Consider the following 24925-nt stretch of genomic DNA (forward strand, 5'->3'; position numbering starts at 1 on the left):
CCTGTATTTGAAGTGATATTACATGTGTAAAAATGTATACAATAATTTTAGGATGCATGTCAAATGTAGCTGAGTGCTTAGTAAAAATGTTGATTTACAACATGTAGGTGTCACCATGATTCCTAGCATATAGATGGGTGCAAATACGAAACTAAGACACGTGGTCAGTTGCTGAAGAAATTCCGGTGAAAACATGCAGGGTCTAGCAAAAGGTCTGTAGCTGTGAGGGAAGGTGGATGGCCCCATATGAGAGGTAGATTTTTGAGAAGGGCAGATAGGGTTCTTGATTGTGCACAGTGTCTAAATCCCCATGTTTGGTACTGTGATGGTGTGGGGGTGGTGCGGATTAGCCCAAATGAGGGAAAATCAAAGCAAAAAAGGGGAACCTGCTCAGAGCATGTTTTGTGCACCAGCACCAGTATTTATAGATTACATGTAATTTAGGGTCATAATTTATTAACTACACTAATATGAAATACAAGTATTGACATAAAAGGGAAATATGATTTTTCATTAGTCTGTCATAATCTGACTTTGGTGTATACCCCCTATCCACATGTTTCAAAACCAAAGAAACTGTCCCCTGCCACCTTTAAGAGAATGGCATTTTTTGAAACCCATGGAATTCAGTCAATTTCATTAATATTATCAAGATAAATGTATTAGATATGTAATACAACCCCTTATTTCAATAGATGTATCACATTAGTGTCACAATGGTAGACAACAGAGTCAAGGGGGGTAAGCTATGCTTTAGTACTATGGAAAACCAGAATCTGGTCAAGTATCATAGTGACATGTAAGTACATGTAAATAAGCTTAGTGGTTAAAATAATGTTATTTGGGGTACTTCATATACTGTGCATTCTTTTTACATAGATTACATGTAGTTTTACATGTTCTACATGTAATTAACAAATTGTACTGATTGACAGGTCTCAGGTACAGTAGATCACATTTCTTCTCAGCACCATGATACATATTTATGAAAAAATACTTGCAGATAGAGAAATAAGTCATTTTAGAGACATTTTGTACACAAAAAACACAGTTAACACCATTTTCTCATTTATGGGTGGTACTTGTAAACAAGCCACCTCCCCTTTGACATTTGACTGAATTGCATGAATCTTTAGTTTTCACTATTAGGATGGCATAGAATAGAATGTAAGAAGAGAACAGGTATTCAAAATCTTGTTGGGGAGTTGTTTACTTAATTAGAGCATATTTCAGGTCTATACATATACAGTATGTAAAGAAGTAGACAGTGAAGTTGGAAATTTTCTTGATTTTAAGAGCAGTTATGTCCCTTTATCTCTCTCTAATCCATCATTTTCTACACAGGTTCTCATGATTACATGTTCAGCATGTAGCAGCACATATAAGGTCACTTTTACCATAGATACAATATACTTGTAATATTATTTGTTAGGCACAGGGATCTTACTCGAACACTCTCATCACTCTAAAATGACAACATCATACACAGAAATGTAGGGTTTTTAAATAATTTTATTGCGTACACATTTAGGGCGGTCGACATGATGTATTGGTGTAGTTTCACTCAGAATAAGTCAGATTTGTCAAAAATGGGAGTTGACGTCAATGACATGAGATGTCAGAATTCTTAAAGGTAGCAGGGGACAGTTTCGGACTATAGGCCCGGTCAACTTTTTCAAAAAATGGAATTACCCTGTATTTGAAGTGATATTACATGTGTAAAAATGTATACAATAATTTTAGGATGCATGTCAAATGTAGCTGAGTGCTTAGTAAAAATGTTGATTTACAACATGTAGGTGTCACCATGATTCCTAGCATATAGATGGGTGCAAATACGAAACTAAGACACGTGGTCAGTTGCTGAAGAAATTCCGGTGAAAACATGCAGGGTCTAGCAAAAGGTCTGTAGCTGTGAGGGAAGGTGGATGGCCCCATATGAGAGGTAGATTTTTGAGAAGGGCAGATAGGGTTCTTGATTGTGCACAGTGTCTAAATCCCCATGTTTGGTACTGTGATGGTGTGGGGGTGGTGCGGATTAGCCCAAATGAGGGAAAATCAAAGCAAAAAAGGGGAACCTGCTCAGAGCATGTTTTGTGCACCAGCACCAGTATTTATAGATTACATGTAATTTAGGGTCATAATTTATTAACTACACTAATATGAAATACAAGTATTGACATAAAAGGGAAATATGATTTTTCATTAGTCTGTCATAATCTGACTTTGGTGTATACCCCCTATCCACATGTTTCAAAACCAAAGAAACTGTCCCCTGCCACCTTTAAGAGAATGGCATTTTTTGAAACCCATGGAATTCAGTCAATTTCATTAATATTATCAAGATAAATGTATTAGATATGTAATACAACCCCTTATTTCAATAGATGTATCACATTAGTGTCACAATGGTAGACAACAGAGTCAAGGGGGGTAAGCTATGCTTTAGTACTATGGAAAACCAGAATCTGGTCAAGTATCATAGTGACATGTAAGTACATGTAAATAAGCTTAGTGGTTAAAATAATGTTATTTGGGGTACTTCATATACTGTGCATTCTTTTTACATAGATTACATGTAGTTTTACATGTTCTACATGTAATTAACAAATTGTACTGATTGACAGGTCTCAGGTACAGTAGATCACATTTCTTCTCAGCACCATGATACATATTTATGAAAAAATACTTGCAGATAGAGAAATAAGTCATTTTAGAGACATTTTGTACACAAAAAACACAGTTAACACCATTTTCTCATTTATGGGTGGTACTTGTAAACAAGCCACCTCCCCTTTGACATTTGACTGAATTGCATGAATCTTTAGTTTTCACTATTAGGATGGCATAGAATAGAATGTAAGAAGAGAACAGGTATTCAAAATCTTGTTGGGGAGTTGTTTACTTAATTAGAGCATATTTCAGGTCTATACATATACAGTATGTAAAGAAGTAGACAGTGAAGTTGGAAATTTTCTTGATTTTAAGAGCAGTTATGTCCCTTTATCTCTCTCTAATCCATCATTTTCTACACAGGTTCTCATGATTACATGTTCAGCATGTAGCAGCACATATAAGGTCACTTTTACCATAGATACAATATACTTGTAATATTATTTGTTAGGCACAGGGATCTTACTCGAACACTCTCATCACTCTAAAATGACAACATCATACACAGAAATGTAGGGTTTTTAAATAATTTTATTGCGTACACATTTAGGGCGGTCGACATGATGTATTGGTGTAGTTTCACTCAGAATAAGTCAGATTTGTCAAAAATGGGAGTTGACGTCAATGACATGAGATGTCAGAATTCTTAAAGGTAGCAGGGGACAGTTTCGGACTATAGGCCCGGTCAACTTTTTCAAAAAATGGAATTACCCTGTATTTGAAGTGATATTACATGTGTAAAAATGTATACAATAATTTTAGGATGCATGTCAAATGTAGCTGAGTGCTTAGTAAAAATGTTGATTTACAACATGTAGGTGTCACCATGATTCCTAGCATATAGATGGGTGCAAATACGAAACTAAGACACGTGGTCAGTTGCTGAAGAAATTCCGGTGAAAACATGCAGGGTCTAGCAAAAGGTCTGTAGCTGTGAGGGAAGGTGGATGGCCCCATATGAGAGGTAGATTTTTGAGAAGGGCAGATAGGGTTCTTGATTGTGCACAGTGTCTAAATCCCCATGTTTGGTACTGTGATGGTGTGGGGGTGGTGCGGATTAGCCCAAATGAGGGAAAATCAAAGCAAAAAAGGGGAACCTGCTCAGAGCATGTTTTGTGCACCAGCACCAGTATTTATAGATTACATGTAATTTAGGGTCATAATTTATTAACTACACTAATATGAAATACAAGTATTGACATAAAAGGGAAATATGATTTTTCATTAGTCTGTCATAATCTGACTTTGGTGTATACCCCCTATCCACATGTTTCAAAACCAAAGAAACTGTCCCCTGCCACCTTTAAGAGAATGGCATTTTTTGAAACCCATGGAATTCAGTCAATTTCATTAATATTATCAAGATAAATGTATTAGATATGTAATACAACCCCTTATTTCAATAGATGTATCACATTAGTGTCACAATGGTAGACAACAGAGTCAAGGGGGGTAAGCTATGCTTTAGTACTATGGAAAACCAGAATCTGGTCAAGTATCATAGTGACATGTAAGTACATGTAAATAAGCTTAGTGGTTAAAATAATGTTATTTGGGGTACTTCATATACTGTGCATTCTTTTTACATAGATTACATGTAGTTTTACATGTTCTACATGTAATTAACAAATTGTACTGATTGACAGGTCTCAGGTACAGTAGATCACATTTCTTCTCAGCACCATGATACATATTTATGAAAAAATACTTGCAGATAGAGAAATAAGTCATTTTAGAGACATTTTGTACACAAAAAACACAGTTAACACCATTTTCTCATTTATGGGTGGTACTTGTAAACAAGCCACCTCCCCTTTGACATTTGACTGAATTGCATGAATCTTTAGTTTTCACTATTAGGATGGCATAGAATAGAATGTAAGAAGAGAACAGGTATTCAAAATCTTGTTGGGGAGTTGTTTACTTAATTAGAGCATATTTCAGGTCTATACATATACAGTATGTAAAGAAGTAGACAGTGAAGTTGGAAATTTTCTTGATTTTAAGAGCAGTTATGTCCCTTTATCTCTCTCTAATCCATCATTTTCTACACAGGTTCTCATGATTACATGTTCAGCATGTAGCAGCACATATAAGGTCACTTTTACCATAGATACAATATACTTGTAATATTATTTGTTAGGCACAGGGATCTTACTCGAACACTCTCATCACTCTAAAATGACAACATCATACACAGAAATGTAGGGTTTTTAAATAATTTTATTGCGTACACATTTAGGGCGGTCGACATGATGTATTGGTGTAGTTTCACTCAGAATAAGTCAGATTTGTCAAAAATGGGAGTTGACGTCAATGACATGAGATGTCAGAATTCTTAAAGAGAATGGCATTTTTTGAAACCCATGGAATTCAGTCAATTTCATTAATATTATCAAGATAAATGTATTAGATATGTAATACAACCCCTTATTTCAATAGATGTATCACATTAGTGTCACAATGGTAGACAACAGAGTCAAGGGGGGTAAGCTATGCTTTAGTACTATGGAAAACCAGAATCTGGTCAAGTATCATAGTGACATGTAAGTACATGTAAATAAGCTTAGTGGTTAAAATAATGTTATTTGGGGTACTTCATATACTGTGCATTCTTTTTACATAGATTACATGTAGTTTTACATGTTCTACATGTAATTAACAAATTGTACTGATTGACAGGTCTCAGGTACAGTAGATCACATTTCTTCTCAGCACCATGATACATATTTATGAAAAAATACTTGCAGATAGAGAAATAAGTCATTTTAGAGACATTTTGTACACAAAAAACACAGTTAACACCATTTTCTCATTTATGGGTGGTACTTGTAAACAAGCCACCTCCCCTTTGACATTTGACTGAATTGCATGAATCTTTAGTTTTCACTATTAGGATGGCATAGAATAGAATGTAAGAAGAGAACAGGTATTCAAAATCTTGTTGGGGAGTTGTTTACTTAATTAGAGCATATTTCAGGTCTATACATATACAGTATGTAAAGAAGTAGACAGTGAAGTTGGAAATTTTCTTGATTTTAAGAGCAGTTATGTCCCTTTATCTCTCTCTAATCCATCATTTTCTACACAGGTTCTCATGATTACATGTTCAGCATGTAGCAGCACATATAAGGTCACTTTTACCATAGATACAATATACTTGTAATATTATTTGTTAGGCACAGGGATCTTACTCGAACACTCTCATCACTCTAAAATGACAACATCATACACAGAAATGTAGGGTTTTTAAATAATTTTATTGCGTACACATTTAGGGCGGTCGACATGATGTATTGGTGTAGTTTCACTCAGAATAAGTCAGATTTGTCAAAAATGGGAGTTGACGTCAATGACATGAGATGTCAGAATTCTTAAAGGTAGCAGGGGACAGTTTCGGACTATAGGCCCGGTCAACTTTTTCAAAAAATGGAATTACCCTGTATTTGAAGTGATATTACATGTGTAAAAATGTATACAATAATTTTAGGATGCATGTCAAATGTAGCTGAGTGCTTAGTAAAAATGTTGATTTACAACATGTAGGTGTCACCATGATTCCTAGCATATAGATGGGTGCAAATACGAAACTAAGACACGTGGTCAGTTGCTGAAGAAATTCCGGTGAAAACATGCAGGGTCTAGCAAAAGGTCTGTAGCTGTGAGGGAAGGTGGATGGCCCCATATGAGAGGTAGATTTTTGAGAAGGGCAGATAGGGTTCTTGATTGTGCACAGTGTCTAAATCCCCATGTTTGGTACTGTGATGGTGTGGGGGTGGTGCGGATTAGCCCAAATGAGGGAAAATCAAAGCAAAAAAGGGGAACCTGCTCAGAGCATGTTTTGTGCACCAGCACCAGTATTTATAGATTACATGTAATTTAGGGTCATAATTTATTAACTACACTAATATGAAATACAAGTATTGACATAAAAGGGAAATATGATTTTTCATTAGTCTGTCATAATCTGACTTTGGTGTATACCCCCTATCCACATGTTTCAAAACCAAAGAAACTGTCCCCTGCCACCTTTAAGAGAATGGCATTTTTTGAAACCCATGGAATTCAGTCAATTTCATTAATATTATCAAGATAAATGTATTAGATATGTAATACAACCCCTTATTTCAATAGATGTATCACATTAGTGTCACAATGGTAGACAACAGAGTCAAGGGGGGTAAGCTATGCTTTAGTACTATGGAAAACCAGAATCTGGTCAAGTATCATAGTGACATGTAAGTACATGTAAATAAGCTTAGTGGTTAAAATAATGTTATTTGGGGTACTTCATATACTGTGCATTCTTTTTACATAGATTACATGTAGTTTTACATGTTCTACATGTAATTAACAAATTGTACTGATTGACAGGTCTCAGGTACAGTAGATCACATTTCTTCTCAGCACCATGATACATATTTATGAAAAAATACTTGCAGATAGAGAAATAAGTCATTTTAGAGACATTTTGTACACAAAAAACACAGTTAACACCATTTTCTCATTTATGGGTGGTACTTGTAAACAAGCCACCTCCCCTTTGACATTTGACTGAATTGCATGAATCTTTAGTTTTCACTATTAGGATGGCATAGAATAGAATGTAAGAAGAGAACAGGTATTCAAAATCTTGTTGGGGAGTTGTTTACTTAATTAGAGCATATTTCAGGTCTATACATATACAGTATGTAAAGAAGTAGACAGTGAAGTTGGAAATTTTCTTGATTTTAAGAGCAGTTATGTCCCTTTATCTCTCTCTAATCCATCATTTTCTACACAGGTTCTCATGATTACATGTTCAGCATGTAGCAGCACATATAAGGTCACTTTTACCATAGATACAATATACTTGTAATATTATTTGTTAGGCACAGGGATCTTACTCGAACACTCTCATCACTCTAAAATGACAACATCATACACAGAAATGTAGGGTTTTTAAATAATTTTATTGCGTACACATTTAGGGCGGTCGACATGATGTATTGGTGTAGTTTCACTCAGAATAAGTCAGATTTGTCAAAAATGGGAGTTGACGTCAATGACATGAGATGTCAGAATTCTTAAAGGTAGCAGGGGACAGTTTCGGACTATAGGCCCGGTCAACTTTTTCAAAAAATGGAATTACCCTGTATTTGAAGTGATATTACATGTGTAAAAATGTATACAATAATTTTAGGATGCATGTCAAATGTAGCTGAGTGCTTAGTAAAAATGTTGATTTACAACATGTAGGTGTCACCATGATTCCTAGCATATAGATGGGTGCAAATACGAAACTAAGACACGTGGTCAGTTGCTGAAGAAATTCCGGTGAAAACATGCAGGGTCTAGCAAAAGGTCTGTAGCTGTGAGGGAAGGTGGATGGCCCCATATGAGAGGTAGATTTTTGAGAAGGGCAGATAGGGTTCTTGATTGTGCACAGTGTCTAAATCCCCATGTTTGGTACTGTGATGGTGTGGGGGTGGTGCGGATTAGCCCAAATGAGGGAAAATCAAAGCAAAAAAGGGGAACCTGCTCAGAGCATGTTTTGTGCACCAGCACCAGTATTTATAGATTACATGTAATTTAGGGTCATAATTTATTAACTACACTAATATGAAATACAAGTATTGACATAAAAGGGAAATATGATTTTTCATTAGTCTGTCATAATCTGACTTTGGTGTATACCCCCTATCCACATGTTTCAAAACCAAAGAAACTGTCCCCTGCCACCTTTAAGAGAATGGCATTTTTTGAAACCCATGGAATTCAGTCAATTTCATTAATATTATCAAGATAAATGTATTAGATATGTAATACAACCCCTTATTTCAATAGATGTATCACATTAGTGTCACAATGGTAGACAACAGAGTCAAGGGGGGTAAGCTATGCTTTAGTACTATGGAAAACCAGAATCTGGTCAAGTATCATAGTGACATGTAAGTACATGTAAATAAGCTTAGTGGTTAAAATAATGTTATTTGGGGTACTTCATATACTGTGCATTCTTTTTACATAGATTACATGTAGTTTTACATGTTCTACATGTAATTAACAAATTGTACTGATTGACAGGTCTCAGGTACAGTAGATCACATTTCTTCTCAGCACCATGATACATATTTATGAAAAAATACTTGCAGATAGAGAAATAAGTCATTTTAGAGACATTTTGTACACAAAAAACACAGTTAACACCATTTTCTCATTTATGGGTGGTACTTGTAAACAAGCCACCTCCCCTTTGACATTTGACTGAATTGCATGAATCTTTAGTTTTCACTATTAGGATGGCATAGAATAGAATGTAAGAAGAGAACAGGTATTCAAAATCTTGTTGGGGAGTTGTTTACTTAATTAGAGCATATTTCAGGTCTATACATATACAGTATGTAAAGAAGTAGACAGTGAAGTTGGAAATTTTCTTGATTTTAAGAGCAGTTATGTCCCTTTATCTCTCTCTAATCCATCATTTTCTACACAGGTTCTCATGATTACATGTTCAGCATGTAGCAGCACATATAAGGTCACTTTTACCATAGATACAATATACTTGTAATATTATTTGTTAGGCACAGGGATCTTACTCGAACACTCTCATCACTCTAAAATGACAACATCATACACAGAAATGTAGGGTTTTTAAATAATTTTATTGCGTACACATTTAGGGCGGTCGACATGATGTATTGGTGTAGTTTCACTCAGAATAAGTCAGATTTGTCAAAAATGGGAGTTGACGTCAATGACATGAGATGTCAGAATTCTTAAAGGTAGCAGGGGACAGTTTCGGACTATAGGCCCGGTCAACTTTTTCAAAAAATGGAATTACCCTGTATTTGAAGTGATATTACATGTGTAAAAATGTATACAATAATTTTAGGATGCATGTCAAATGTAGCTGAGTGCTTAGTAAAAATGTTGATTTACAACATGTAGGTGTCACCATGATTCCTAGCATATAGATGGGTGCAAATACGAAACTAAGACACGTGGTCAGTTGCTGAAGAAATTCCGGTGAAAACATGCAGGGTCTAGCAAAAGGTCTGTAGCTGTGAGGGAAGGTGGATGGCCCCATATGAGAGGTAGATTTTTGAGAAGGGCAGATAGGGTTCTTGATTGTGCACAGTGTCTAAATCCCCATGTTTGGTACTGTGATGGTGTGGGGGTGGTGCGGATTAGCCCAAATGAGGGAAAATCAAAGCAAAAAAGGGGAACCTGCTCAGAGCATGTTTTGTGCACCAGCACCAGTATTTATAGATTACATGTAATTTAGGGTCATAATTTATTAACTACACTAATATGAAATACAAGTATTGACATAAAAGGGAAATATGATTTTTCATTAGTCTGTCATAATCTGACTTTGGTGTATACCCCCTATCCACATGTTTCAAAACCAAAGAAACTGTCCCCTGCCACCTTTAAGAGAATGGCATTTTTTGAAACCCATGGAATTCAGTCAATTTCATTAATATTATCAAGATAAATGTATTAGATATGTAATACAACCCCTTATTTCAATAGATGTATCACATTAGTGTCACAATGGTAGACAACAGAGTCAAGGGGGGTAAGCTATGCTTTAGTACTATGGAAAACCAGAATCTGGTCAAGTATCATAGTGACATGTAAGTACATGTAAATAAGCTTAGTGGTTAAAATAATGTTATTTGGGGTACTTCATATACTGTGCATTCTTTTTACATAGATTACATGTAGTTTTACATGTTCTACATGTAATTAACAAATTGTACTGATTGACAGGTCTCAGGTACAGTAGATCACATTTCTTCTCAGCACCATGATACATATTTATGAAAAAATACTTGCAGATAGAGAAATAAGTCATTTTAGAGACATTTTGTACACAAAAAACACAGTTAACACCATTTTCTCATTTATGGGTGGTACTTGTAAACAAGCCACCTCCCCTTTGACATTTGACTGAATTGCATGAATCTTTAGTTTTCACTATTAGGATGGCATAGAATAGAATGTAAGAAGAGAACAGGTATTCAAAATCTTGTTGGGGAGTTGTTTACTTAATTAGAGCATATTTCAGGTCTATACATATACAGTATGTAAAGAAGTAGACAGTGAAGTTGGAAATTTTCTTGATTTTAAGAGCAGTTATGTCCCTTTATCTCTCTCTAATCCATCATTTTCTACACAGGTTCTCATGATTACATGTTCAGCATGTAGCAGCACATATAAGGTCACTTTTACCATAGATACAATATACTTGTAATATTATTTGTTAGGCACAGGGATCTTACTCGAACACTCTCATCACTCTAAAATGACAACATCATACACAGAAATGTAGGGTTTTTAAATAATTTTATTGCGTACACATTTAGGGCGGTCGACATGATGTATTGGTGTAGTTTCACTCAGAATAAGTCAGATTTGTCAAAAATGGGAGTTGACGTCAATGACATGAGATGTCAGAATTCTTAAAGGTAGCAGGGGACAGTTTCGGACTATAGGCCCGGTCAACTTTTTCAAAAAATGGAATTACCCTGTATTTGAAGTGATATTACATGTGTAAAAATGTATACAATAATTTTAGGATGCATGTCAAATGTAGCTGAGTGCTTAGTAAAAATGTTGATTTACAACATGTAGGTGTCACCATGATTCCTAGCATATAGATGGGTGCAAATACGAAACTAAGACACGTGGTCAGTTGCTGAAGAAATTCCGGTGAAAACATGCAGGGTCTAGCAAAAGGTCTGTAGCTGTGAGGGAAGGTGGATGGCCCCATATGAGAGGTAGATTTTTGAGAAGGGCAGATAGGGTTCTTGATTGTGCACAGTGTCTAAATCCCCATGTTTGGTACTGTGATGGTGTGGGGGTGGTGCGGATTAGCCCAAATGAGGGAAAATCAAAGCAAAAAAGGGGAACCTGCTCAGAGCATGTTTTGTGCACCAGCACCAGTATTTATAGATTACATGTAATTTAGGGTCATAATTTATTAACTACACTAATATGAAATACAAGTATTGACATAAAAGGGAAATATGATTTTTCATTAGTCTGTCATAATCTGACTTTGGTGTATACCCCCTATCCACATGTTTCAAAACCAAAGAAACTGTCCCCTGCCACCTTTAAGAGAATGGCATTTTTTGAAACCCATGGAATTCAGTCAATTTCATTAATATTATCAAGATAAATGTATTAGATATGTAATACAACCCCTTATTTCAATAGATGTATCACATTAGTGTCACAATGGTAGACAACAGAGTCAAGGGGGGTAAGCTATGCTTTAGTACTATGGAAAACCAGAATCTGGTCAAGTATCATAGTGACATGTAAGTACATGTAAATAAGCTTAGTGGTTAAAATAATGTTATTTGGGGTACTTCATATACTGTGCATTCTTTTTACATAGATTACATGTAGTTTTACATGTTCTACATGTAATTAACAAATTGTACTGATTGACAGGTCTCAGGTACAGTAGATCACATTTCTTCTCAGCACCATGATACATATTTATGAAAAAATACTTGCAGATAGAGAAATAAGTCATTTTAGAGACATTTTGTACACAAAAAACACAGTTAACACCATTTTCTCATTTATGGGTGGTACTTGTAAACAAGCCACCTCCCCTTTGACATTTGACTGAATTGCATGAATCTTTAGTTTTCACTATTAGGATGGCATAGAATAGAATGTAAGAAGAGAACAGGTATTCAAAATCTTGTTGGGGAGTTGTTTACTTAATTAGAGCATATTTCAGGTCTATACATATACAGTATGTAAAGAAGTAGACAGTGAAGTTGGAAATTTTCTTGATTTTAAGAGCAGTTATGTCCCTTTATCTCTCTCTAATCCATCATTTTCTACACAGGTTCTCATGATTACATGTTCAGCATGTAGCAGCACATATAAGGTCACTTTTACCATAGATACAATATACTTGTAATATTATTTGTTAGGCACAGGGATCTTACTCGAACACTCTCATCACTCTAAAATGACAACATCATACACAGAAATGTAGGGTTTTTAAATAATTTTATTGCGTACACATTTAGGGCGGTCGACATGATGTATTGGTGTAGTTTCACTCAGAATAAGTCAGATTTGTCAAAAATGGGAGTTGACGTCAATGACATGAGATGTCAGAATTCTTAAAGGTAGCAGGGGACAGTTTCGGACTATAGGCCCGGTCAACTTTTTCAAAAAATGGAATTACCCTGTATTTGAAGTGATATTACATGTGTAAAAATGTATACAATAATTTTAGGATGCATGTCAAATGTAGCTGAGTGCTTAGTAAAAATGTTGATTTACAACATGTAGGTGTCACCATGATTCCTAGCATATAGATGGGTGCAAATACGAAACTAAGACACGTGGTCAGTTGCTGAAGAAATTCCGGTGAAAACATGCAGGGTCTAGCAAAAGGTCTGTAGCTGTGAGGGAAGGTGGATGGCCCCATATGAGAGGTAGATTTTTGAGAAGGGCAGATAGGGTTCTTGATTGTGCACAGTGTCTAAATCCCCATGTTTGGTACTGTGATGGTGTGGGGGTGGTGCGGATTAGCCCAAATGAGGGAAAATCAAAGCAAAAAAGGGGAACCTGCTCAGAGCATGTTTTGTGCACCAGCACCAGTATTTATAGATTACATGTAATTTAGGGTCATAATTTATTAACTACACTAATATGAAATACAAGTATTGACATAAAAGGGAAATATGATTTTTCATTAGTCTGTCATAATCTGACTTTGGTGTATACCCCCTATCCACATGTTTCAAAACCAAAGAAACTGTCCCCTGCCACCTTTAAGAGAATGGCATTTTTTGAAACCCATGGAATTCAGTCAATTTCATTAATATTATCAAGATAAATGTATTAGATATGTAATACAACCCCTTATTTCAATAGATGTATCACATTAGTGTCACAATGGTAGACAACAGAGTCAAGGGGGGTAAGCTATGCTTTAGTACTATGGAAAACCAGAATCTGGTCAAGTATCATAGTGACATGTAAGTACATGTAAATAAGCTTAGTGGTTAAAATAATGTTATTTGGGGTACTTCATATACTGTGCATTCTTTTTACATAGATTACATGTAGTTTTACATGTTCTACATGTAATTAACAAATTGTACTGATTGACAGGTCTCAGGTACAGTAGATCACATTTCTTCTCAGCACCATGATACATATTTATGAAAAAATACTTGCAGATAGAGAAATAAGTCATTTTAGAGACATTTTGTACACAAAAAACACAGTTAACACCATTTTCTCATTTATGGGTGGTACTTGTAAACAAGCCACCTCCCCTTTGACATTTGACTGAATTGCATGAATCTTTAGTTTTCACTATTAGGATGGCATAGAATAGAATGTAAGAAGAGAACAGGTATTCAAAATCTTGTTGGGGAGTTGTTTACTTAATTAGAGCATATTTCAGGTCTATACATATACAGTATGTAAAGAAGTAGACAGTGAAGTTGGAAATTTTCTTGATTTTAAGAGCAGTTATGTCCCTTTATCTCTCTCTAATCCATCATTTTCTACACAGGTTCTCATGATTACATGTTCAGCATGTAGCAGCACATATAAGGTCACTTTTACCATAGATACAATATACTTGTAATATTATTTGTTAGGCACAGGGATCTTACTCGAACACTCTCATCACTCTAAAATGACAACATCATACACAGAAATGTAGGGTTTTTAAATAATTTTATTGCGTACACATTTAGGGCGGTCGACATGATGTATTGGTGTAGTTTCACTCAGAATAAGTCAGATTTGTCAAAAATGGGAGTTGACGTCAATGACATGAGATGTCAGAATTCTTAAAGGTAGCAGGGGACAGTTTCGGACTATAGGCCCGGTCAACTTTTTCAAAAAATGGAATTACCCTGTATTTGAAGTGATATTACATGTGTAAAAATGTATACAATAATTTTAGGATGCATGTCAAATGTAGCTGAGTGCTTAGTAAAAATGTTGATTTACAACATGTAGGTGTCACCATGATTCCTAGCATATAGATGGGTGCAAATACGAAACTAAGACACGTGGTCAGTTGCTGAAGAAATTCCGGTGAAAACATGCAGGGTCTAGCAAAAGGTCTGTAGCTGTGAGGGAAGGTGGATGGCCCCATATGAGAGGTAGATTTTTGAGAAGGGCAGATAGGGTTCTTGATTGTGCACAGTGTCTAAATCCCCATGTTTGGTACTGTGATGGTGTGGGGGTGGTGCGGATTAGCCCAAATGAGGGAAAATCAAAGCAAAAAAGGGGAACCTGCTCAGAGCATGTTTTGTGCACCAGCACCAGTATTTATAGATTACATGTAATTTAGGGTCATAATTTATTAACTACACTAATATGAAATACAAGTATTGACATAAAAGGGAAATATGATTTTTCATTAGTCTGTCATAATCTGACTTTGGTGTATACCCCCTATCCACATGTTTCAAAACCAAAGAAACTGTCCCCTGCCACCTTTAAGAGAATGGCATTTTTTGAAACCCATGGAATTCAGTCAATTTCATTAATATTATCAAGATAAATGTATTAGATATGTAATACAACCCCTTATTTCAATAGATGTATCACATTAGTGTCACAATGGTAGACAACAGAGTCAAGGGGGGTAAGCTATGCTTTAGTACTATGGAAAACCAGAATCTGGTCAAGTATCATAGTGACATGTAAGTACATGTAAATAAGCTTAGTGGTTAAAATAATGTTATTTGGGGTACTTCATATACTGTGCATTCTTTTTACATAGATTACATGTAGTTTTACATGTTCTACATGTAATTAACAAATTGTACTGATTGACAGGTCTCAGGTACAGTAGATCACATTTCTTCTCAGCACCATGATACATATTTATGAAAAAATACTTGCAGATAGAGAAATAAGTCATTTTAGAGACATTTTGTACACAAAAAACACAGTTAACACCATTTTCTCATTTATGGGTGGTACTTGTAAACAAGCCACCTCCCCTTTGACATTTGACTGAATTGCATGAATCTTTAGTTTTCACTATTAGGATGGCATAGAATAGAATGTAAGAAGAGAACAGGTATTCAAAATCTTGTTGGGGAGTTGTTTACTTAATTAGAGCATATTTCAGGTCTATACATATACAGTATGTAAAGAAGTAGACAGTGAAGTTGGAAATTTTCTTGATTTTAAGAGCAGTTATGTCCCTTTATCTCTCTCTAATCCATCATTTTCTACACAGGTTCTCATGATTACATGTTCAGCATGTAGCAGCACATATAAGGTCACTTTTACCATAGATACAATATACTTGTAATATTATTTGTTAGGCACAGGGATCTTACTCGAACACTCTCATCACTCTAAAATGACAACATCATACACAGAAATGTAGGGTTTTTAAATAATTTTATTGCGTACACATTTAGGGCGGTCGACATGATGTATTGGTGTAGTTTCACTCAGAATAAGTCAGATTTGTCAAAAATGGGAGTTGACGTCAATGACATGAGATGTCAGAATTCTTTAAGAGAATGGCATTTTTTGAAACCCATGGAATTCAGTCAATTTCATTAATATTATCAAGATAAATGTATTAGATATGTAATACAACCCCTTATTTCAATAGATGTATCACATTAGTGTCACAATGGTAGACAACAGAGTCAAGGGGGGTAAGCTATGCTTTAGTACTATGGAAAACCAGAATCTGGTCAAGTATCATAGTGACATGTAAGTACATGTAAATAAGCTTAGTGGTTAAAATAATGTTATTTGGGGTACTTCATATACTGTGCATTCTTTTTACATAGATTACATGTAGTTTTACATGTTCTACATGTAATTAACAAATTGTACTGATTGACAGGTCTCAGGTACAGTAGATCACATTTCTTCTCAGCACCATGATACATATTTATGAAAAAATACTTGCAGATAGAGAAATAAGTCATTTTAGAGACATTTTGTACACAAAAAACACAGTTAACACCATTTTCTCATTTATGGGTGGTACTTGTAAACAAGCCACCTCCCCTTTGACATTTGACTGAATTGCATGAATCTTTAGTTTTCACTATTAGGATGGCATAGAATAGAATGTAAGAAGAGAACAGGTATTCAAAATCTTGTTGGGGAGTTGTTTACTTAATTAGAGCATATTTCAGGTCTATACATATACAGTATGTAAAGAAGTAGACAGTGAAGTTGGAAATTTTCTTGATTTTAAGAGCAGTTATGTCCCTTTATCTCTCTCTAATCCATCATTTTCTACACAGGTTCTCATGATTACATGTTCAGCATGTAGCAGCACATATAAGGTCACTTTTACCATAGATACAATATACTTGTAATATTATTTGTTAGGCACAGGGATCTTACTCGAACACTCTCATCACTCTAAAATGACAACATCATACACAGAAATGTAGGGTTTTTAAATAATTTTATTGCGTACACATTTAGGGCGGTCGACATGATGTATTGGTGTAGTTTCACTCAGAATAAGTCAGATTTGTCAAAAATGGGAGTTGACGTCAATGACATGAGATGTCAGAATTCTTTAAGAGAATGGCATTTTTTGAAACCCATGGAATTCAGTCAATTTCATTAATATTATCAAGATAAATGTATTAGATATGTAATACAACCCCTTATTTCAATAGATGTATCACATTAGTGTCACAATGGTAGACAACAGAGTCAAGGGGGGTAAGCTATGCTTTAGTACTATGGAAAACCAGAATCTGGTCAAGTATCATAGTGACATGTAAGTACATGTAAATAAGCTTAGTGGTTAAAATAATGTTATTTGGGGTACTTCATATACTGTGCATTCTTTTTACATAGATTACATGTAGTTTTACATGTTCTACATGTAATTAACAAATTGTACTGATTGACAGGTCTCAGGTACAGTAGATCACATTTCTTCTCAGCACCATGATACATATTTATGAAAAAATACTTGCAGATAGAGAAATAAGTCATTTTAGAGACATTTTGTACACAAAAAACACAGTTAACACCATTTTCTCATTTATGGGTGGTACTTGTAAACAAGCCACCTCCCCTTTGACATTTGACTGAATTGCATGAATCTTTAGTTTTCACTATTAGGATGGCATAGAATAGAATGTAAGAAGAGAACAGGTATTCAAAATCTTGTTGGGGAGTTGTTTACTTAATTAGAGCATATTTCAGGTCTATACATATACAGTATGTAAAGAAGTAGACAGTGAAGTTGGAAATTTTCTTGATTTTAAGAGCAGTTATGTCCCTTTATCTCTCTCTAATCCATCATTTTCTACACAGGTTCTCATGATTACATGTTCAGCATGTAGCAGCACATATAAGGTCACTTTTACCATAGATACAATATACTTGTAATATTATTTGTTAGGCACAGGGATCTTACTCGAACACTCTCATCACTCTAAAATGACAACATCATACACAGAAATGTAGGGTTTTTAAATAATTTTATTGCGTACACATTTAGGGCGGTCGACATGATGTATTGGTGTAGTTTCACTCAGAATAAGTCAGATTTGTCAAAAATGGGAGTTGACGTCAATGACATGAGATGTCAGAATTCTTTAAGAGAATGGCATTTTTTGAAACCCATGGAATTCAGTCAATTTCATTAATATTATCAAGATAAATGTATTAGATATGTAATACAACCCCTTATTTCAATAGATGTATCACATTAGTGTCACAATGGTAGACAACAGAGTCAAGGGGGGTAAGCTATGCTTTAGTACTATGGAAAACCAGAATCTGGTCAAGTATCATAGTGACATGTAAGTACATGTAAATAAGCTTAGTGGTTAAAATAATGTTATTTGGGGTACTTCATATACTGTGCATTCTTTTTACATAGATTACATGTAGTTTTACATGTTCTACATGTAATTAACAAATTGTACTGATTGACAGGTCTCAGGTACAGTAGATCACATTTCTTCTCAGCACCATGATACATATTTATGAAAAAATACTTGCAGATAGAGAAATAAGTCATTTTAGAGACATTTTGTACACAAAAAACACAGTTAACACCATTTTCTCATTTATGGGTGGTACTTGTAAACAAGCCACCTCCCCTTTGACATTTGACTGAATTGCATGAATCTTTAGTTTTCACTATTAGGATGGCATAGAATAGAATGTAAGAAGAGAACAGGTATTCAAAATCTTGTTGGGGAGTTGTTTACTTAATTAGAGCATATTTCAGGTCTATACATATACAGTATGTAAAGAAGTAGACAGTGAAGTTGGAAATTTTCTTGATTTTAAGAGCAGTTATGTCCCTTTATCTCTCTCTAATCCATCATTTTCTACACAGGTTCTCATGATTACATGTTCAGCATGTAGCAGCACATATAAGGTCACTTTTACCATAGATACAATATACTTGTAATATTATTTGTTAGGCACAGGGATCTTACTCGAACACTCTCATCACTCTAAAATGACAACATCATACACAGAAATGTAGGGTTTTTAAATAATTTTATTGCGTACACATTTAGGGCGGTCGACATGATGTATTGGTGTAGTTTCACTCAGAATAAGTCAGATTTGTCAAAAATGGGAGTTGACGTCAATGACATGAGATGTCAGAATTCTTAAAGGTAGCAGGGGACAGTTTCGGACTATAGGCCCGGTCAACTTTTTCAAAAAATGGAATTACCCTGTATTTGAAGTGATATTACATGTGTAAAAATGTATACAATAATTTTAGGATGCATGTCAAATGTAGCTGAGTGCTTAGTAAAAATGTTGATTTACAACATGTAGGTGTCACCATGATTCCTAGCATATAGATGGGTGCAAATACGAAACTAAGACACGTGGTCAGTTGCTGAAGAAATTCCGGTGAAAACATGCAGGGTCTAGCAAAAGGTCTGTAGCTGTGAGGGAAGGTGGATGGCCCCATATGAGAGGTAGATTTTTGAGAAGGGCAGATAGGGTTCTTGATTGTGCACAGTGTCTAAATCCCCATGTTTGGTACTGTGATGGTGTGGGGGTGGTGCGGATTAGCCCAAATGAGGGAAAATCAAAGCAAAAAAGGGGAACCTGCTCAGAGCATGTTTTGTGCACCAGCACCAGTATTTATAGATTACATGTAATTTAGGGTCATAATTTATTAACTACACTAATATGAAATACAAGTATTGACATAAAAGGGAAATATGATTTTTCATTAGTCTGTCATAATCTGACTTTGGTGTATACCCCCTATCCACATGTTTCAAAACCAAAGAAACTGTCCCCTGCCACCTTTAAGAGAATGGCATTTTTTGAAACCCATGGAATTCAGTCAATTTCATTAATATTATCAAGATAAATGTATTAGATATGTAATACAACCCCTTATTTCAATAGATGTATCACATTAGTGTCACAATGGTAGACAACAGAGTCAAGGGGGGTAAGCTATGCTTTAGTACTATGGAAAACCAGAATCTGGTCAAGTATCATAGTGACATGTAAGTACATGTAAATAAGCTTAGTGGTTAAAATAATGTTATTTGGGGTACTTCATATACTGTGCATTCTTTTTACATAGATTACATGTAGTTTTACATGTTCTACATGTAATTAACAAATTGTACTGATTGACAGGTCTCAGGTACAGTAGATCACATTTCTTCTCAGCACCATGATACATATTTATGAAAAAATACTTGCAGATAGAGAAATAAGTCATTTTAGAGACATTTTGTACACAAAAAACACAGTTAACACCATTTTCTCATTTATGGGTGGTACTTGTAAACAAGCCACCTCCCCTTTGACATTTGACTGAATTGCATGAATCTTTAGTTTTCACTATTAGGATGGCATAGAATAGAATGTAAGAAGAGAACAGGTATTCAAAATCTTGTTGGGGAGTTGTTTACTTAATTAGAGCATATTTCAGGTCTATACATATACAGTATGTAAAGAAGTAGACAGTGAAGTTGGAAATTTTCTTGATTTTAAGAGCAGTTATGTCCCTTTATCTCTCTCTAATCCATCATTTTCTACACAGGTTCTCATGATTACATGTTCAGCATGTAGCAGCACATATAAGGTCACTTTTACCATAGATACAATATACTTGTAATATTATTTGTTAGGCACAGGGATCTTACTCGAACACTCTCATCACTCTAAAATGACAACATCATACACAGAAATGTAGGGTTTTTAAATAATTTTATTGCGTACACATTTAGGGCGGTCGACATGATGTATTGGTGTAGTTTCACTCAGAATAAGTCAGATTTGTCAAAAATGGGAGTTGACGTCAATGACATGAGATGTCAGAATTCTTAAAGGTAGCAGGGGACAGTTTCGGACTATAGGCCCGGTCAACTTTTTCAAAAAATGGAATTACCCTGTATTTGAAGTGATATTACATGTGTAAAAATGTATACAATAATTTTAGGATGCATGTCAAATGTAGCTGAGTGCTTAGTAAAAATGTTGATTTACAACATGTAGGTGTCACCATGATTCCTAGCATATAGATGGGTGCAAATACGAAACTAAGACACGTGGTCAGTTGCTGAAGAAATTCCGGTGAAAACATGCAGGGTCTAGCAAAAGGTCTGTAGCTGTGAGGGAAGGTGGATGGCCCCATATGAGAGGTAGATTTTTGAGAAGGGCAGATAGGGTTCTTGATTGTGCACAGTGTCTAAATCCCCATGTTTGGTACTGTGATGGTGTGGGGGTGGTGCGGATTAGCCCAAATGAGGGAAAATCAAAGCAAAAAAGGGGAACCTGCTCAGAGCATGTTTTGTGCACCAGCACCAGTATTTATAGATTACATGTAATTTAGGGTCATAATTTATTAACTACACTAATATGAAATACAAGTATTGACATAAAAGGGAAATATGATTTTTCATTAGTCTGTCATAATCTGACTTTGGTGTATACCCCCTATCCACATGTTTCAAAACCAAAGAAACTGTCCCCTGCCACCTTTAAGAGAATGGCATTTTTTGAAACCCATGGAATTCAGTCAATTTCATTAATATTATCAAGATAAATGTATTAGATATGTAATACAACCCCTTATTTCAATAGATGTATCACATTAGTGTCACAATGGTAGACAACAGAGTCAAGGGGGGTAAGCTATGCTTTAGTACTATGGAAAACCAGAATCTGGTCAAGTATCATAGTGACATGTAAGTACATGTAAATAAGCTTAGTGGTTAAAATAATGTTATTTGGGGTACTTCATATACTGTGCATTCTTTTTACATAGATTACATGTAGTTTTACATGTTCTACATGTAATTAACAAATTGTACTGATTGACAGGTCTCAGGTACAGTAGATCACATTTCTTCTCAGCACCATGATACATATTTATGAAAAAATACTTGCAGATAGAGAAATAAGTCATTTTAGAGACATTTTGTACACAAAAAACACAGTTAACACCATTTTCTCATTTATGGGTGGTACTTGTAAACAAGCCACCTCCCCTTTGACATTTGACTGAATTGCATGAATCTTTAGTTTTCACTATTAGGATGGCATAGAATAGAATGTAAGAAGAGAACAGGTATTCAAAATCTTGTTGGGGAGTTGTTTACTTAATTAGAGCATATTTCAGGTCTATACATATACAGTATGTAAAGAAGTAGACAGTGAAGTTGGAAATTTTCTTGATTTTAAGAGCAGTTATGTCCCTTTATCTCTCTCTAATCCATCATTTTCTACACAGGTTCTCATGATTACATGTTCAGCATGTAGCAGCACATATAAGGTCACTTTTACCATAGATACAATATACTTGTAATATTATTTGTTAGGCACAGGGATCTTACTCGAACACTCTCATCACTCTAAAATGACAACATCATACACAGAAATGTAGGGTTTTTAAATAATTTTATTGCGTACACATTTAGGGCGGTCGACATGATGTATTGGTGTAGTTTCACTCAGAATAAGTCAGATTTGTCAAAAATGGGAGTTGACGTCAATGACATGAGATGTCAGAATTCTTAAAGGTAGCAGGGGACAGTTTCGGACTATAGGCCCGGTCAACTTTTTCAAAAAATGGAATTACCCTGTATTTGAAGTGATATTACATGTGTAAAAATGTATACAATAATTTTAGGATGCATGTCAAATGTAGCTGAGTGCTTAGTAAAAATGTTGATTTACAACATGTAGGTGTCACCATGATTCCTAGCATATAGATGGGTGCAAATACGAAACTAAGACACGTGGTCAGTTGCTGAAGAAATTCCGGTGAAAACATGCAGGGTCTAGCAAAAGGTCTGTAGCTGTGAGGGAAGGTGGATGGCCCCATATGAGAGGTAGATTTTTGAGAAGGGCAGATAGGGTTCTTGATTGTGCACAGTGTCTAAATCCCCATGTTTGGTACTGTGATGGTGTGGGGGTGGTGCGGATTAGCCCAAATGAGGGAAAATCAAAGCAAAAAAGGGGAACCTGCTCAGAGCATGTTTTGTGCACCAGCACCAGTATTTATAGATTACATGTAATTTAGGGTCATAATTTATTAACTACACTAATATGAAATACAAGTATTGACATAAAAGGGAAATATGATTTTTCATTAGTCTGTCATAATCTGACTTTGGTGTATACCCCCTATCCACATGTTTCAAAACCAAAGAAACTGTCCCCTGCCACCTTTAAGAGAATGGCATTTTTTGAAACCCATGGAATTCAGTCAATTTCATTAATATTATCAAGATAAATGTATTAGATATGTAATACAACCCCTTATTTCAATAGATGTATCACATTAGTGTCACAATGGTAGACAACAGAGTCAAGGGGGGTAAGCTATGCTTTAGTACTATGGAAAACCAGAATCTGGTCAAGTATCATAGTGACATGTAAGTACATGTAAATAAGCTTAGTGGTTAAAATAATGTTATTTGGGGTACTTCATATACTGTGCATTCTTTTTACATAGATTACATGTAGTTTTACATGTTCTACATGTAATTAACAAATTGTACTGATTGACAGGTCTCAGGTACAGTAGATCACATTTCTTCTCAGCACCATGATACATATTTATGAAAAAATACTTGCAGATAGAGAAATAAGTCATTTTAGAGACATTTTGTACACAAAAAACACAGTTAACACCATTTTCTCATTTATGGGTGGTACTTGTAAACAAGCCACCTCCCCTTTGACATTTGACTGAATTGCATGAATCTTTAGTTTTCACTATTAGGATGGCATAGAATAGAATGTAAGAAGAGAACAGGTATTCAAAATCTTGTTGGGGAGTTGTTTACTTAATTAGAGCATATTTCAGGTCTATACATATACAGTATGTAAAGAAGTAGACAGTGAAGTTGGAAATTTTCTTGATTTTAAGAGCAGTTATGTCCCTTTATCTCTCTCTAATCCATCATTTTCTACACAGGTTCTCATGATTACATGTTCAGCATGTAGCAGCACATATAAGGTCACTTTTACCATAGATACAATATACTTGTAATATTATTTGTTAGGCACAGGGATCTTACTCGAACACTCTCATCACTCTAAAATGACAACATCATACACAGAAATGTAGGGTTTTTAAATAATTTTATTGCGTACACATTTAGGGCGGTCGACATGATGTATTGGTGTAGTTTCACTCAGAATAAGTCAGATTTGTCAAAAATGGGAGTTGACGTCAATGACATGAGATGTCAGAATTCTTAAAGGTAGCAGGGGACAGTTTCGGACTATAGGCCCGGTCAACTTTTTCAAAAAATGGAATTACCCTGTATTTGAAGTGATATTACATGTGTAAAAATGTATACAATAATTTTAGGATGCATGTCAAATGTAGCTGAGTGCTTAGTAAAAATGTTGATTTACAACATGTAGGTGTCACCATGATTCCTAGCATATAGATGGGTGCAAATACGAAACTAAGACACGTGGTCAGTTGCTGAAGAAATTCCGGTGAAAACATGCAGGGTCTAGCAAAAGGTCTGTAGCTGTGAGGGAAGGTGGATGGCCCCATATGAGAGGTAGATTTTTGAGAAGGGCAGATAGGGTTCTTGATTGTGCACAGTGTCTAAATCCCCATGTTTGGTACTGTGATGGTGTGGGGGTGGTGCGGATTAGCCCAAATGAGGGAAAATCAAAGCAAAAAAGGGGAACCTGCTCAGAGCATGTTTTGTGCACCAGCACCAGTATTTATAGATTACATGTAATTTAGGGTCATAATTTATTAACTACACTAATATGAAAT

General features: G+C 35.2%; 1 protein-coding gene across 1 annotated transcript in view; it reads right to left on the reverse strand.

The window, feature by feature from the left end:
• Positions 1-24925, reverse strand: part of LOC125680446 (dnaJ homolog subfamily C member 27-A-like) — a 51476-nt gene that overhangs the window by 15516 nt on the left and 11035 nt on the right. The gene's annotated exons all lie outside the window — the stretch shown is intronic.

This window comes from Ostrea edulis, chromosome 2, assembly GCF_947568905.1.
Source record: "Ostrea edulis chromosome 2, xbOstEdul1.1, whole genome shotgun sequence".
Classification (NCBI taxonomy): Eukaryota; Metazoa; Mollusca; class Bivalvia; order Ostreida; family Ostreidae; genus Ostrea; species Ostrea edulis.